Source organism: Perca fluviatilis, chromosome 22 (assembly GCF_010015445.1).
Source record: "Perca fluviatilis chromosome 22, GENO_Pfluv_1.0, whole genome shotgun sequence".
In the NCBI taxonomy this organism is placed as follows: domain Eukaryota; kingdom Metazoa; phylum Chordata; class Actinopteri; order Perciformes; family Percidae; genus Perca; species Perca fluviatilis.
Genome location: NC_053133.1, coordinates 57,749 through 75,605, shown reverse-complemented (window position 1 = coordinate 75,605; position 17,857 = coordinate 57,749). Strand labels below are relative to the sequence as shown.

General features: G+C 37.5%; 1 long non-coding RNA gene across 1 annotated transcript; it reads right to left on the bottom strand.

Annotated features, from left to right (window-relative positions):
• Positions 1-13,116: 13,116 nt before the first annotated feature.
• On the bottom strand, positions 13,117-17,456 carry LOC120551969. The gene is made up of 4 exons (XR_005637944.1): positions 17,364-17,456; positions 15,902-15,989; positions 15,570-15,624; positions 13,117-14,676 (listed from the first exon to the last, which is right to left on the bottom strand). It is a non-coding gene; the product is annotated as an uncharacterized LOC120551969 (long non-coding RNA).
• Between the last annotated feature and the right edge of the window lie 401 nt (positions 17,457-17,857).

The following is a 17,857-nucleotide window of genomic DNA, read 5'->3' as shown; positions in this document are numbered from 1 at the left end:
AGGCCAAATATTTCTTGATGTTAAACTGTTAAACATCAAATCTTTTGATTCTTGCATCTTAAAGAAAAAGAATAAAGTGTACTTTGGTAAATAAAATGACATGTGAAATCCTATGTTGAGTAAAATATCACACTATACTGAGTAAAAACAATTCTATGTTGAGTAAAATACCACGCTATACTGAGTAAAAATAATTCTATGTTGAGTAAAATACCACGCTATACTGAGTAAAAAACAATCATATTGTGTAAAATGGCAGTAGAGTTTTTCATTTTATTCTACATAGAGTAAATTGTCATAATGTTGAGTTAAATATAAACACTGAATAGAGTAGAAATAACTCTGAAAATGTAACTCTGCAAGAAGAGTAAATTTCACTCTATTTAGACTGGGACCAAATGTTATATTTTTTAGAGTAAAATGTTATTCAATTTGAGTAAAATTTACTCTGACGATTTTACTGTGTACACATCACTACTGCAGCCTTGTGTCCACAATGATGGTAAACCCCCTCCTTGGTCTTCTCAGATGACAACATATTGTTCACCATGAAGGGCCTCATCACTGTCCAATTCTCCAGAGAGGAAGTTTGCCTGTTCCTCCAGTGTGAGGGGAGAGGTTGTTCAGTGGAGGATTTCTTTGACCCTCCTTTTTTGTGTCCATGCTAATCCACCTAAATAAACAATTGAGCCACAGAATAAACCACCACCCACCAAGGTTATCGCCACCTACAAACATTTCATTATAAACCCAATTTTATAATATTACATTGGAAAAATTCAGTCTAATGGTTGTGTCTAATGGTTGTCTAATTGGTCCTGTATTGTACTGACAGATCTAGAAAACCCTTTCTACATTAAAAAAAGAAAAGAAAGTGAAACGTTTTGAAAGAATATTGAATGAAACTCTCACTGGCTCTAATGTGTGAACTCAGCACTGCATTTGAATAAAGACATTGAACCAGGTACTGTATAGTTGCACTTTGTTTGGAGTGTTTTCAGTTTTGCACCTTGCTACTTCTTCCCTGGTATACCTCTGATTCTATTATGGTCTTAGACCTTGTAATTAGCATGTAATTAGTATGCTTTTTCCACCACTGAGATAATGTTATTTACCTTGCACTAATCCAGGAACGCATCAACCAGGAATATGGCATCTTCGGGGTCAAGGTGATTCATTTGTTCAGCTTGGTCAAGTTATTTTTCCTTATTTCCTTTTCCTCCCTGTTTACCTTTTCCTGCTTCTTTTCCCTCATTTCTTTCTTCTTCTTTGTGGGCCCATGACGCGTCAAAACCCATCAATGAGATCGCACCACACAGGAGGTTAAATGCACGGAGGATCCGGTAGATTTCAAAATTAAACACAGCGGACAAACATCTGATCGTAACTCGTGACTTTGTCAACAGTTGTAATGTGTTGATCAGCAAATCAACCTCAGTGGGTGCATTTAGTGGGCGAGGGTTTTGATCCGTCAGACGGAGCGAAATCGCAAAGGAGTCCTATGTGGAATCTGGGGCCACAGCTATGCTAGGTGATAGCAGCATCCATAGCAACCAAAACGTGTCAGTTTCACATTATTCTGGCGATATCTGAAAAATCTTCGCAACAACGAGCAAGCGAGTGAATCATTACATTCACTGAGTGAATATAATGAAGATAAAATATATATTTCTTGCTAAAAATGTAATCAAAACACATTTTTATGCAGAAACTAACTCAAAATATAGATTTGTTTTTCACAAAAAATGAGAGAAATGTCAGCCATGTTTTTTGTTCTCACGGCCGGAATCTTGAAAGTCACGTGACTTGGACGCAAAACAAAAGGAAAAGAATAGGCAGAAAAAATTTAACAGTCATATAATTCAAGGGCCATTATTGTAACCCCTCTACATTAATGCACTTTGGACCAACATAGTCAGGGTACGTTTTTATACAAGACTGGGTTGAATAAGAGAGTTTTCAACAAAGCATACAACAGAGCTTTTAACAAAGCATTCACACAACATTTACTGAGCACAACCTGAGTTAAGAGGCACACTCATCAATTGGAATCACAGCTGCCTCGAGTGACAATCTGGCCCCAACATATATTCAGGTGATCCTAATTGCTTTGACAGGATTGGAAGGTGAGACAGGCTGCCAGTCCAATCAGTGGTCTCCAGCATCAGGACAGAGGTGGGAGGAACCAACCCCAGTCAGACCAATCCATGCCTTGAAATGGTACCCCAACTCGGCATGATACAAACTAATATGACAGGGAAAAGGTGCCACAGTAACAGAGAGGTATGACAAATATGACAGGAAAAAGGTGCCATAGGGACATAGATGTACAACAGGGAAAAGGAGTAACACTATTGGAATCAATGGACAAAAAACATCCTCTAATGCTTAAAATACATATATTGTGATCTCTGCCTTTAGCAAGTCTGCATTGGCGACACGTTTAAGCAATGGTGGTAGCTGACTGATTCAGCGACTGGCACGACACTCTAGCAGGACTCCATTTGCCCAAGCAAATGCTTGATGGCATAACTTTGGTTGATGGCCTGTCCAGCAGCCTGTTGCCCCCACAGAGGTCCAACCTTGAGCTCCACATTTGTTTTACTTATTCCTACTAATGAGGGCCACAGGCATGGAAGATGGAAGGATTAAAGAAGTGCGTGAGGAGGGAGTTAAAACAAATTAATGCCTCTGATGAAAACTAAAACATCAAGCCCTTGCCTTTTTTTTCCCTCAAACCTTTTATTCTTCAAAGTTCAAAGGTGTAAGTGCAGAGATGTCTAATGCCACCAGCGTGGCATTAGAGAGAGAATGCAGCGCGCTCTGTGTGCATGTCAGTGTTTTTCCCTAGAAAGTTTATCTGTCCACTCCCATGGCTCCGTCTGATTCTTGTTGCCACATCCAATTTAGACTCTGTCTAGGAAGACTGCAGAGGTTGCATAAGCACTCTGAGCTCCATGCTATGCGATCTGACATTTAACAATGCAGAAACATTGGGTGAAACAGTATTACAGCATTGTAATGTGCAGATGGTGAAATGTGGTGCCTTCAAATGGGCTTGAGTTTAGGAAATGAGTCAGAATGATTTATTTGATCCGATTTATTATTTACTATTAATGAATGACAGCTCATTTTTTTTTAAATGTAGCTCATTGTTCATACACTGACCTCTTTAAAAATGACTGCATGGTTTTCCAGGGCTCCAGAGGATCCAGAGAGTGCTGGTAGGCTAATGCACCTGAAGCTGTTTGGTAATGTCTAAAAATTGTTACAGTCAAGCTAGATAACTAAGTTACAGTTACTGCTTAGGGATCAGTCGGTATTTATGGAATGACCACCGGAGGAAAATAGAGGAGGGTCATGTCTTTTTATTCTTTGTTGAGGGGAGGGTCACCCAACGTTTTTTAGTCTGGCCCCCAGACTAAAAAGTTGTGGATCACCCAACTTTTGTATTCATGAAAACAGCAACATTTCAAAGTGGCTCGTTTAGTGCATACTTTTCCATGTAGATCTCAGTCTCAGCCCCCCATTGCTAGCAGATGGGTCTGACCCAACAAAAATTGCAACATGACAGCAACACGAGTTTGGAGTTGCTTTCTTTGAGAATGCAACTCTTGCTAACTGCGCCACCTGTTGCCAAAATATCGTCACTGACATGAAGATGGAATATAATGAAGCTGACTAGCTCAAAGGTTTCACATTGCCTCGAGCACCCACAGAAAATACTGAGCATCCACGTGTGTCAGACTGCCAGTAGACTACATTCATTTAAAATTAAACATTGCAGTTGTTGCTAAGTGGAGCGTGTGAGTGCTGATCGCAGTTACGTGTCAGTTAAACTTTTCATCTCCAATCCTATCTGTATTTGTGAGAAGTGGCGATGTCCTGAGTTGAAAGATACTACTACTTTACGGCTTTATTATAAAGTTAATAGGCGTGTGTGTTCGTGTCGGCTGCTGTCCATTTCCTAAGGTTCTGAAATGCAAACATTTTCTGACTATTTTTTTTTTTTTTAAAGGCCGTGCACCAGTGAGTACCCATGGAGGAAAACAGAAATCGGCACCTATGATAGATGAAGACTGTCAAAGGGAGACGGGTATCTTTCTGCCCTGTCAGACACTCTCCCTCTCCTCTGCCTGCTCCATGGCCGGTCAGCGAGCTTGTTACGTTACGCCCGCAATCTCTTGTGGAGCATTATAACTTTGAAAAACCACAGGTTCCAGTTAATCTTATAATGGATATGTCTGTTGAGTTATTTAAACAAACGATTGGAGAAATAAACGCCTCTTATCCGTAAGTCTCCTGCGAGAGCTCCAGTCAGCTCACAACAGGTCTGTGAAGGTTTACAGGCCGGGCAGCAAGCCAGCGACCCCGGCAAGCACCCGCCGGCTGTCACGTCAGACTGTGGAGCTTCTGAACTCTGACACAGTCGGACCAAATTTGCAATTAGCCATCAATTTTCGTAAAACAGCCCATATTGGAGCTCTACATAGTTTAAAAAAAGTGTATTTAGTAATGAAATAGCAGATGAACAATGTATAAAGTTTCCGGTTGTTAGCCACAACAGTAATCCATGGTTGTTGTGATTGTTGCAGTGCTTTGCACACCAACACACTTAGAATTTCTCATTGGGCTGGCCAGCTGTCAATGCCTGGATGGGCCAGGCCCGCCCACAGCTCCATACCTGGGTCCTGTTGATTTGAAATTGTGCAAACGACAGTCTTTTCAGGACATTTGAGAAGGAAGAGGTGGAAGCATGCAAGCTCCCAAATTGACGCTCGTCTGAGAAATGGAGTTTTGGATAATGTTCAGCTTTGGCAGCTTTACCTTTGCTAAAATATACAGTGACTGAGGAAGCCTAGTGACGAGAACATAGCAACTAGTTCATGTGTTGAATTTGTTGAAATCGACTGTGTGCAATTTAAAGGGACACTTCAACGATTTAGCATTAAGCTTTGTATCAGTAGAAACCCGGTAGTATTTTTGAATGACCGTGCTTCCCTCCCTCATGTCCCCCTGAGAGGGGAGATCTCTGTATTGTGGGTCTGGAAAAAAGCCTCAGATAACGCAAAATGACGATTTTTGCGTCATCTGAGGCTTTTTTGCCCAGAGGCAAAAGACTACAGCCAGTATTAGGAGCCACTTCCGCATAGCCCATAGGGGGTTGGACTGTCGGCTTTTTCCGGAGATTGCCGAGGAATAAACGAATGTTAGCCATCTTGAATCCTCGCTTAGCTTCTCAGCAGGAGCAGAAACGGTTCATCCCGACCGAAATTTTAGAACAGCAATTATGTGCATTCAAACTACCGCACACGTGTACCACCGGGATATATTGGTACAGATTGGAGAATATGCAGGACACTTTATTAGAGACGCAATACTCGACACACTACGCGAGCTTCGCCTGCATGGAGACCAGTGGTGGTGCTTGATGCCTCTGGCCGGTAAAGAGACCTCATCAGCGGGGAGCGTTGAACGACTGTGCCACCTGTTCCACCAATCCTGTTTGCAAGTGTCCGCTCATTAAACAAACTGGACTACATCCAACTTGTCAATCGTGATGGTGGATTGGCAGCAGGTGTGTGTTGTCAGCTGGCAGGCAATAGGCAGGAGGGGAGGAGGGAAAGCAAAAGGGACACAGGGAGAGAGACGGAGCGAACAGAAAAAAAAACTAACAGCTAGAGTAATATAGACAGATGCTACGTTTACACGTGGCCGGCTATTTTCATAAACGGACATTTCAACCTCTCAGTTTTCAGAAAAGTGTTTGTTTATATGTACCCATATATATATGCCGTCAATGCCGTCAAGAGCATGCTAAACCTGTAGGTGGCAGTGTAACGAGAAGCTCAAGCCCACTTTAGCCAATCAGAATCCCGACAATAGCAACAACAGCAACCAATCACGTCCTCTTTCTCTCTCTCAACTGCCTAAACCTCAGTTTGTCTCAGTTTACATGCAAACGTGCAAACGAAGATTTCCAAAATCTCCACTCTGGCCGGAGTTTTTAGAAAGACTCGGTTTCAGAGGAGAATTCTGTTTGCGTGTAAACGAAGGGCACAAACGAAGGGAAATGTCTCCATTTGTAAAAATAACCATGTACGTGTAAACAGGGTCAGAGACTCACAGCCAGCTGACCCCAACCATCACAGAAGGGAGGGTCAAGTCCATTTTGACTAAAGATCCCGAAACTCCTCCGGTAGCCCCTTTAATAAAAAACTAACAGTCCCTTAGCTAAATAGCTTACAACTTTACATGAACTAAAACAGCTGTTTCACATGAAGCGACTACTAACAAAACAAAAATGGAAGTTTCATGTAATAGCTTTTTCCCTTAAACTTTTGACTACATTCTATGAGGGGGCGTCAGGGACATCAGAATTACCTCTCACAAACACGTGAAATGCTCTTACATACACTACTGAAAAGCTCTCACACATACAAGTGAAACGCTCTTATATACACTATTGAAAAGCTCTCATACATACAAGTGAAACGCTCTCACACATACAAGTGAAATGCTCTTATATACACTACTGAAAAGCTCTCACACATACAAGTGAAACGCTCTTATATACACTACTGAAAAGCTCTCATACATACAAGTGAAACGCTCTTATATACACTACTGAAAAGCTCTCACACATACAAGTAAACGCTTTTATATACATTACTGAAAAGCTCTCACACATACAAGTGAAACGCTCTTATATACACTACTGAAAAGCTCTCATACATACAAGTGAAACGCTCTTATATACACTACTGAAAAGCTCTCACACATACAAGTAAACGCTTTTATATACACTACTGAAAAGCTCTCACACATACAAGTGAAATGCTTTTATATATACATTAAGATTATCAGTATTGCGCATGCGCGAAAGCTGCATGCTGCCTGTTACGTTACTCCAGCCTTTGAGTTTGCTTTTTTTAACTTCTTAACTTGTATTCTCTTTTTGTGTTCTTATTTTTTCACTGTAACTCTCTGAAGTCCTGCCCTCTCTAACGATGTCGTTTGAGAGAGTTTTTGTGTTTTATTTCACGTTTTAATGCCGCTTCCACCGGTATACTAGGGTGCCCACAAATCAAAAAGGAGACCACTTTGCATACAGAGAGACACGCAAACAGATATTTATTTGGTATGATCCCGTTATAAATTTTTTAAATGTTAAAATTCTCAGCATCAATAATAATAATTAATGAATATATATAATGTTTATATATAATAACAATGTGCAATAATTACTGTGCAATCTATTGCTGCTGCTGCTGCTGCTACTATTTGTGTTATCTGTTGTTTGTGGATTCTTACTGTTTTTTTCTCTTGTACATAGTGTTTTTATTTTTTATTTATTATTTTCCCACTCTTACTGTTTTTATACTGTTTTTTTTTTCTCTATCCACTTTGCTGCTGTAACATTGGAATTTTCCCATTGTGTGACAAATAAAGGAATATCTTTTCCACCAGATTACATAAAGGTGCATACACATACCACATAGCTAATAATAAATATACAAGACACAGCTCATGACAACGTACACTTCCAATTCAGATTTGCCTGTACATATAGTATGAGCATTTTTTTTTTCTAGATTTCTTTATTTAAAAGGGACAGTGCACATTAATCAACATGAGTACAATGTCCAACATGTAAATGTGCCAGATTTAGCCGTACCGGCTAATTTTCATCTGCAGTCCCTAGCAGGTTGATGACTTAAAAAACAATAAATACAATACAACAATACCAACAAGTACACATAAAATAAGAACAACATATGCTTACATAGGTAAAAACATATCTGATACTACATAAATACATCAACACATACTGAGACAGTACTGTAGCAATGAATACAAACACATTATTCTGTATTATGGGAACATATTTGATTAGCCAATAGCCAATGTTTTATGGATTTAGAGAAGGATTTGATAGATGTTATGTTCCTTAATTCTGTGGGTATGGCGTTCCATGTATGGGCAGCACGGAAGGAAAAAGCTGACTGTCCGAAACTACTTTTTCTACAGGGTATTTTACAATCCCCTCTTGTAGATGCTCTGGTCGATGTATTTAGATTTTGTTGGATAAAGTTATTAAGTGGAGGGGGAGCCATACCATGAAAAATTTTATATACCAGTAAAATATCAGCAAACCTAATCATATTTTCCCAGTTTAACATATCATATTTAAGTAAAATTTTACAATGGTGATAAGAGTTTAACTTTTTATCCAACGTTTTCAGGGCCCGTTTATACAATGTTTCAACTGTTCGTAAAGTAGTCCGACCTGTCTGTGTCCAGCTGGTAAGACAGTAATTCATATGAGATAGGATCATAGCATTAATGTATAACTTAGAAGCCTTAATAGTTAAATTATTCCTGATGTGTCTGAAATTTGCTAAGTTAAATTTAATTCTGTTTATAACCTTTTTCACCTGTGTTTTAAATGAAAGACGTGAATCTATTATTATTCCCAGATATTTGAACTCTTGTACCACTGGAAGTCTTTTCCCTGCTACTATGACATCTGGATCTGGATCTCTATTTGCGGATTTTGAAAAAAACATACATACTGTTTTATCGGTGTTAAGATGTAGACACGAGTTTGCTAGCCAATTTGAGATCTTAATCATTGTAGCTGATAGCTCTTGTGCGGCTTCACTTTTGTTTTTAGCATGTACATATATGACAGTGTCATCAGCATACATTTGACAGGTGACAGGAAGTGGACATACATCAGGTAAGTCATTGATATATAGACTGAATAACAGAGGACCCAAAATAGAACCTTGGGGTACACCCAAATTAATATCAATTATTGAGGAGATATTATTATCCACACGAACACATTGTTTTCTATCTGTAACATATGATTTTATCCATCGAAGAACTTCTGATGACAAATTAAACTTCGATAACTTATTAATTAAGACCTCATGATTTACCAAATCAAAAGCTTTTTTTAAATCAAGAAAAACAGCTCCAATCACTCCACCTTTATCCAGTTTAGCCTTTATATTTTCTAACAGAAAGACATTAGCAGTTTCCGTAGAATGATGTTTTCTAAATCCAAATTGCATAGGATGTAATGGGAAAGAACCTTGATTTAAATACATTATAATCTGTTCAGATATCCATTTTTCTGCAATTTTAGAAACTGCTGGAAGAATACTTATTGGTCGATAGTTACTGATGATACTATGATCACCAGATTTGAATACTGGGGTTATTATTGCAGTCTTCCAAGAACTGGGAAACAGTCCATCAATTGTCCAATTAACAATTTTCGTAATTGATGGGATGAGTACGGTGGCCGACAGGGGCAAACGCCCTGCAACTTCAGAAAACACATGCAAATAGACAAAACACAAGCAAATTAAGAAAACAACTACATTAATTTGACAACACATGTGCAGCATTCAGCAAACGCGCTGCATATACACACAACACAACCAAATATACAAACGCGATGCAATTAAAAACGATGCAAAAAGAAAAGCAAACCCCGAAAAAAGAAGCAATGCAAAAAGAAAAACAACTTCATTAATTTGACAACACATGCGCAGCATTCAGCAAACGCGATGCAAATACACACAACACAACCAAATACATAAACGTGATGCGAATAAAAAACGATGCAGAAAGAAAAGCACACAAACCCCGAAAACACATGCAAAAGAAAAACGCTGCATCCAGATTCCACAACGGAAGTTCTCCAGACCTCGGGAGGGAGCAGCTAAGTGGAACAGCTGGATTTTCGACCCCTTTTCTGCCTTTTTATTAGAGTCGGGTATGACTGCATAGTAAAAAGAGAACTCCTGTCTCATGCCCTTATTAATAACATAATATAATATTAGTAATATACAGTCTCTGCTCCCGTCTCAGCCGGGAGGCTGGTGCCGTGCTTCGACCTTTCAAAATAAAAGCTTGCGTTTGGTCGGCTCGTCTTCCTTTGGTGTTTTGGATGTTTTTGAACTAAACAGTACGGCAATCATGCTAATGAATACAATAACTTTTAGTTTTGTCTTTATTTGCAGACGGGATTCAGGCTATTCAGTTTGATAAATTCCACGGTAAATTGGCTGGTTTACTAAACAGGGAGGGACTATTTTAAATAGTCTATTTTTTTGTATTTCAAGAGCGTATTGCTCCACAATATGAATACAGATTGGTCACTTATTTTGTTGTATAATCACAATATTACACTTGAGGGAGGTCTACACTTCATGATGCGCTTTCGGACCTGGAAATTAAACCCTCTTCTTTAATGTGGCTTAAACAAACGTCAACGTTAAACACTAACAGTTTTAAATGTTTTATTACCACGAGTTTACAGACACGTCTCTGCTGATTGAGTATCAGCTGTGACCCGAGCCGAGACACCCACCAACCGAGACAAAAAACATAGCCTATCTCAAACATAGACAAAATATTTAAAGTCTATGATCTCACCGTTGCACACCGTTCTGAGATTGAACGTCTCTCTCTCTCTCTCTCTCTCTCTATATATATATATATCTCTCTCTCCCGCTCTCTCTCGCTCTCTCTCTCTCTCTCTCTCTCTCTCTCTCATAGACTGTTATTAGGCTATGCTCTCCCCAGCCCCCCCAAAAAAAATCAGCTGTTCCACTGCTAGTGTAATATTGTGATTATACAACAAAATAAGTGACCAATCTGTATTGATATTGAGCAATACGCTCTTGAAATACAAAAAAATAGACTATTTAAAACAGTCCCTCCCTGTTTAGTAAACCAGCCAATTTACCGTGGGATTTACTGAATAGCCTAAATCCGGCCTGCACATAAAGACAAAACTGCTTAGCTTGCTCCATTGTGTTGTAAGTAATACATCCCTGAAAAGTTATGGTATTCATTAGCATGATTGCTGTACTGTTTAGTTCAAAAACATCCAAAACATCAAAGGAAGACGAGCCGACCAAACGCAAGCTTTTATTTTGAAAGGTCGAAGCACGGCACCAGCCTCCCGGCTGAGACGGGAGCAGAGACTGTATATTACTAATATTATATTATGTTATTAATAAGGGCATGAGACAGGAGTTCTCTTTTTACTATGCATTCATACCCGACTCTAATAAAAAGGCAGAAAAGGGGTCGAAAATCCAGCTGATCAGCTGTTCCCTCTAGAGGTCTGGAGAACTGTTTGGAACTTCTGTATGCAGAGTTTTTTTTTTTGCATGTGTTTTCGGGGTTTGTGTGCTTTTCTTTCTGCATCGTTTTTATTCGCTTATCGTATGTATTGGTTGTGTTGTGTTGTATTTGCATCGCTATGCTGCATGGCGTCGTCACATTACTCTAAATGAGTATGTATTTGTTTTTTTGCATTGCTTCTTTTTCGGGGTTTTGCTTTCCTTTTTGCATCGTTTTTAATTGCATCGCGTTTGTATATTTGGTTGTGTTGTGTGTATATGCAGCGCGTTTGCTGAATGCTGCACATGTGTTGTCAAATTAATGAAGTTGTTTTCTTAATTTGCTTGTGTTTTGTGTATTTGCATGTGTTTTCTGAAGTTGCAGGGCGTCTGCCACCGTAGATGAGTGCTTCCTTATGTGTTTTTATAAATGCTGTGTCTATCCCATATATATCCTTTGCCTTAGAGCCATTAAGGGAAGAGATAATTGAATGTACTTTAGAGTTTGTCACTCCTCTAAAAGTCATGATGGAAGTATCTATATTTAAAGGAGTGTGACAATAATCTGATCCCACAAAATTCTGACACAGAGCATTTATGGAATTAATAAAGTAACAATTAAATGCTGCTGCCACTTTACTTGGTTCACGAATAATATTCCCATCCAATTTTAGTTGTATTGGTTTATTGATTGTGTATGATTTCCCCATTAATTTATTTAGATTATGCCAGATTTCTTTGGTATTTCCCTTGGCTTCACAAATAGCATCAATGTAAAATGATGCTTTTGCCTGCCTAAGGTCTTTTAATACCTTATTTCTTAGTGTGCTATATAATCGTCTCTCATGAGGTAATTTATTCTTGAGAGACATCTTAAGGGAATGATCCCTCTGTCTCATTAATGACCTTATAGTCTCACTTATCCAAGGTAGATGATTTCTTTTGCCAGGTTTACATTTAATTTTTCTCATGAAACTATGTATAATGGTTTCAAGTTTAGCCATGAGCGATTTACAGTTTTCATCAACACTTTGATGAACAAGATGTTCATTCCAATTAATTTCCTTAATTGCATGCTCAAGACTGGACAGCTGGTTTTTAGGAATTATATATTGGTTTAACTTTGTATAGATTGATTAACTAGATTCTTTTTTGGAGAGCTTTCTTACAATCAATATCATATTGTAGGTTGTTTTTATTCGTTCTGGTGTATTTGTGAAAGCCAAATCAATGTGTCTCTGATGAACTAGATATCCTCGTAGGCCCTTCAATTATCTGTTGAAATTCATAATTACTTGTGACACGTTTTAGCTCTTTCCTTTTTATTTTATCACTCCAATTTATGTTCAAATCTCCTAATAAAATAATCTCTTTTTTAGTATCACATTCCTTTAAGAGGGCATTCAATTTATCATAAAAAACAATTTTTGTGGACCGTGGTCTGTACAGTCCAATCATAATAAAAGACATTTGAGTTGAAAGAGTTAATTTAAGAACAATACATTCCAAGTCATCAGCATCTGACATGTGAATTTGCGTACAATTTATACACTGAAAAAAATGTTGAGTGTTATTTACTTGGGAAAATCTAGGAAAGTTTTTGCACTTAGAAATTGTAAGTAAGTTCTACAAGGGCAATCATCAAGTAAACATTACTTGCAGTTATAAGTTTATTTTACTAGCAAACCTCAAGTAATTTACTGATGTTTATTAATATTGTTATTGAATTTTACTCTCTCATTCTTTGTAAGTTTTACTTAACCTCTGACTGCTTCAAACTGAAAAATCTCACCTAAAACCAATGGCTTTTCAAGGTAATTTTTAAATACTTTTTCTAACTTATTTATGGACTATATTTAAGTAAAATTTACACAACATTTTACATATTTTTCTGCAGTTTAAATTGGCTAAATTTGTTCTTAATGATTGTTTATTGAAACAATGACTTAAAAAAATGAGGCAACTGTTTAACTTAACCCATTTATTTAAAGAAATATTTTCTTCAATGAAACATTTTCCAGCAAGTTTGCATGGCAAAACAACAAGGTATAGTTCAACCTAAGATGAATTTTGTTATTTACTCACGCCTTTGTCAAAAACAAGTTAACATCAGTGTTCTTCTGCGCGTTTGAGACGTGTTTTCCGTTCAACTGCAGTGAGTCGTCCAAATTACATCAATCAATAAAATGTCTCCATACTGCTCATCTGAGGTAATCCAAGTGTCCTGTAGTTCACACATGCCAAGACGTTTGTAAAAAACATTACAAATGTGTTTTCAACTTTGTTTGCTCTGCTGCTCTTCCCATGCGTGCCCCTTCCAACTCTGCATGCAAACTTCCACACTATTAACTTCCAGCCAGCCCATCCGTGTTCACGTAGCACCACAGAGGAAGCAAAGCATAGCAAATGCAGCCAAAACACAATTTTGTTATGTTTTTTTTTGTAAACATCTAGGAATGTGTAAGATGCAGGACACTTGGGTTACTTCAGATGAGCAGTATGAAGACTTTTTTTTTTTAATTCATGACATTTTTTGGATGTTTGAAGCCAAGTTGATGTTCACTGCAGTTTTATGAGAAACACAAGAGAGAAGAGCATGAATGTTGACCAAAATTCAGTCCCATTGGCATCAGGGTGAGTAGATGACAGAAATTTCATCTTAGGGTGGCTAAAATAGGTTTGAGGTAGCTTGTTAAAAGGCACAAGGAAAAGTTCAGGAACTGTTGGCATAGAGCATACAGTATGTAACCTATCTTTTGGATAGGCTTTTTAACCTTAAACTCTAAAAAAAAAAATTGACATGCTTCAGGAACCTACAGTGCATCTTAAAAGACATGATTATTGGTTTCATCTTTAAACATTGCATCTTAAAGAACAGTGTTTTGCCCTGAGGTTCTAAACATGTATCATGAGTAATATCCTACAAAAAGCAGAGCATCTTAACAATAAAAAGTGGGATATTTCGCTGTTTTGCGCTTTACATGCCCACACTCACATCTGTGACCCATTGAAAATGGCCACACGACCCACCAGTTGAGAACCTCTGGTTTGACTTGAAAATGCTGATCTAACTTCTTTTCTTTTGTCCCCACAACTTAGCCACTCTACATGGCCACATGTTTAATACAGTGCAACAAGTTAAAATAAAAACTACATCATTAAAACGAGAGAAAAATAAGAAAATAGACAAATAGCCACATAAACAACTGTGCCATACTTTTCTTTTAGCGCCCTCTTTGAAATGACAACTCATGGGTCAAACATGTGCATTCAAGTTATAAGCTTTGTTTAGCTTTTAAAATTTTCAAAAGTGTACTTCGTTTTTCAAGTTCATGGCATAAATGATGCCTACAAGCAGGAGACAGTCTTTTGCAACACTTCCACAGTTGTCAAGTACCTCATGCCCTTCAATAACAATCGACACATCAGTTTCGGATGCAACTTCATCTTCTTCACTTGTGTGGAAGACACAGATCCTCAGGACTTGCTCAGCCTGGTCCTTTTGAGCTTCCTCTCTGCTGATATTCTGTAAAATATATGCAAATCCATGTTCAGGTGGCGTATTTTTTATTAAGTTTTTTTTTTTAAATAGACTAGTGTCAAAACTATCAATATTTCAATACCTATCGATCTTAAACATTTGAAATAATTTCACTAAGTTTAGGAAGTTTAGAAATGTAGACTTTGAAACATACAAAAAGGAGACTGCCAACTGAGGAGGAAAGGGGTACCAGGGAACTAGAGAGCTGCATTCTATATGATGTTGTTATTTGTCTCTTTTGTGTATGCCTTTGTTTAGTGTTGTTAGGGTCTGCTGAAACATAATAGGCTTTACATTAGTCCAACCCTTTATAAACTCGTTTGTTGTACTGTTTGCTGTCGATTTGGAGTCTTGTGAAAAAATTTTTTTTTTAAAAAATTTTTTTTTTCCAAAATATTCAGTAAATATTTTTTTTTTAAAAATTTTTTTTTTTACAGTACCGATAACAGCTGAAGTGTGCACTCTTTTACATGCACAAACAACCTGTAGTAAATCAGGCCTTTTAGACCTTATACACAACTCTAGTGATTCCTGAACTTTATTTCCTATCTCTCATTATTGGAAACACTGAATAATACAGATGTGCGTGTAGCACGCAGAGAGGAGTGGACAAAGGAGAGGGGAAGAGAGAAGGGGGGAGGAAAGAGGACAGAGGAAAAGAGATAAACATGGAGAGGAGAGTGGAAGAAAGAGGAGGGGAGAAGAGAGAAGAGGAGAGAGAAAAGAACAGGAAAAGGTCAAAAGGCCATTTCATCTTTTTTTAAATCGGGAAATACAGACAGAAATAAATCAAACCTCATCTGAACTACGATTTTCATATCAGTATAAAAGTCAACTTAAAACTAAGAATTAGAGGCACCTAGGGTTTTTAGATTTACCTTACATTAGCCATTCAAATCAAATGCTGTAGCAGGAGAACTTTTCCGGTGGAGGCTGTAAAATACAAAGAAATATATTAATGCGTCATACTTAGTTACTTTAATGCCAGGGATAATGGAGAAGCAGCATTTCTTAGGCTATATTCATATCACTATAGATATAACATCAGATTGTCGTTTCAACTTTTGTATAAATTACATTTTATAACTTCACAATTCAAAATATATTCTGCTTCATTTTAATTTGGAATAGTATTTATAATCTGTGATGATGGTAAACCTCTTACAACGTATGAAGTGCAAAGCACTACACAATTATTTTTTTTTCTTACCTGAATTGCCAGCTTTGCTTGTGACACAGCTTGCTGTTGTGGCTGCTTGAGAGGGCACTCTGTCAAATTTAGAGTTGTTGCATTGGGGCTTAAGGACAAAAACACAGACAAAATAATACATTAAAAATACAGAATACTACAAGAAATACTACATGAAAACCACAGACTCATGTAACCAAAATGAACTGTAGCACTATCAAACCAATGACATTTTTAATGAATGAATATGCTGTCAAAATATTTGAAAATATATATATAAAAAAAGAAAAAGACATCTTTCATACAGAATTGTAACCATTTCCACATGTTAGGCTAAATCTTAAATTAAGAAAATCCTGCATTTTTGCTGCTGTGATTCGGTTCCTCTCCTCAAAAAAATGCAGTAGAGCATTGCTGGTCTAGATTCAGAGAGCTGTGTCATATGTATCAAGAATAATGCAAATCAAAATTTAAACAGTATAAACGGAATCAGAATAGAGAACATTGAGGCTTCATATTAAATTATAAGCAAAATATAGACGAGTGAATTAGAATTAGTTCTTTTAATTGAAATATGACACATACAAAGTATTTTCATATATAAATATACTGCCACAGTAAGAAACAAATCTGAAATTCCAGTAAATTAAATTATATTTAACATGATAAAACAGTGAAATTTTGTGGGAATGAACATCTCTCCTGTCCTCTGTTTGCTCTGCACATGCATAGACTGTCTGTCTCAGTAAGATTTTAGATTTGTGGCAAACTAAGAGTACACTGCAAAATAACAAAAAACGATAGCTTCCTCTTTAGCTTATTTATAATAATTAGCATCAGGGTTTGGGTGAGGTCTGGCAGAGGCTGCTGTGAAGCTCGTGGCCTCTCCAAGCAGACCTAGAGAGCTTAAACATTTTTTCCTCCTCCTTTTCCTGCTCCTATGTTTAGCGTTGCCTTGTGTTAATTATGCGAAGGGAACTCATCATTTTGGCAAACCCGCCATTTATCCACAGTATCTAGCAAAGGCACACACACACAGGTCTTACTGCAAGTGCAAAATAAAAGAGGTTAGCTGGTTAGCTAGCTAGCAACACGTGTCGCACTGGCCACATTATATAAATAAATAAATAAATAAAAAAAGAAAACCACCGTCAACTTTAGCTACATTAAAAGAAGGTGCTCGACCATTCGGGAGCTATATGTTTCATAAACAAAATAAACCACTCGTTTTATATAAAATTAAGATAATTAATAAAAACGATGGTGGAGTTCATAACTTGTGCACTTACCAAGGGGACAGCAAGGTCTGACTGCATGCTGTAGGCTACCCCCAGGGTGCACGACCCAAGTCCACAGGTACGTTGTGTTTAGTGACCATAGTAAAATTAAGCTACAGTGATACGCGATGGGTGATAATGGCAAGTGGGATCATATTATATTTTAACTCCGTTACATATGCAGGAAAAAAACCTGAATGACTTACCTTTAAGATGATTTAGCTGCTCCTGTCTCCATTTAACCTGAACTCCGTCGTCTTCTTCTCTTCTTGTGTTTTGGCGGACAACGAAGCGCGTACCTGTTTTGCACGTCACATAGGCGCATGCTGTAGTTCAAAACGCCAACAGTATTATTAAACTTACTTGGTATTTGTAAGTTCATGTGCAATGACTATGAAACCTTTGAATATTATGTGAAAATACATAATAAAACTTACTCTTTCCACACAGTTTAGTTATTACATGAATGACATATATAGTTTTACTTGAATAATTCCAGTTCTCACTGATACTTACAATTAGAAAATAAAAATTGTGACAGTTAACCTAATAAATATTACTACACCACAAAATCATTTTTTTCAGTGTACTGTCCTTGACATAAAACAAAACTCCACCATCCCGACCAACATCTCTATCACGTCTAAACATATTGTATCCATAAACTTTTAGTATGTCAGCCGGGGAGTTTTTGTGTAGC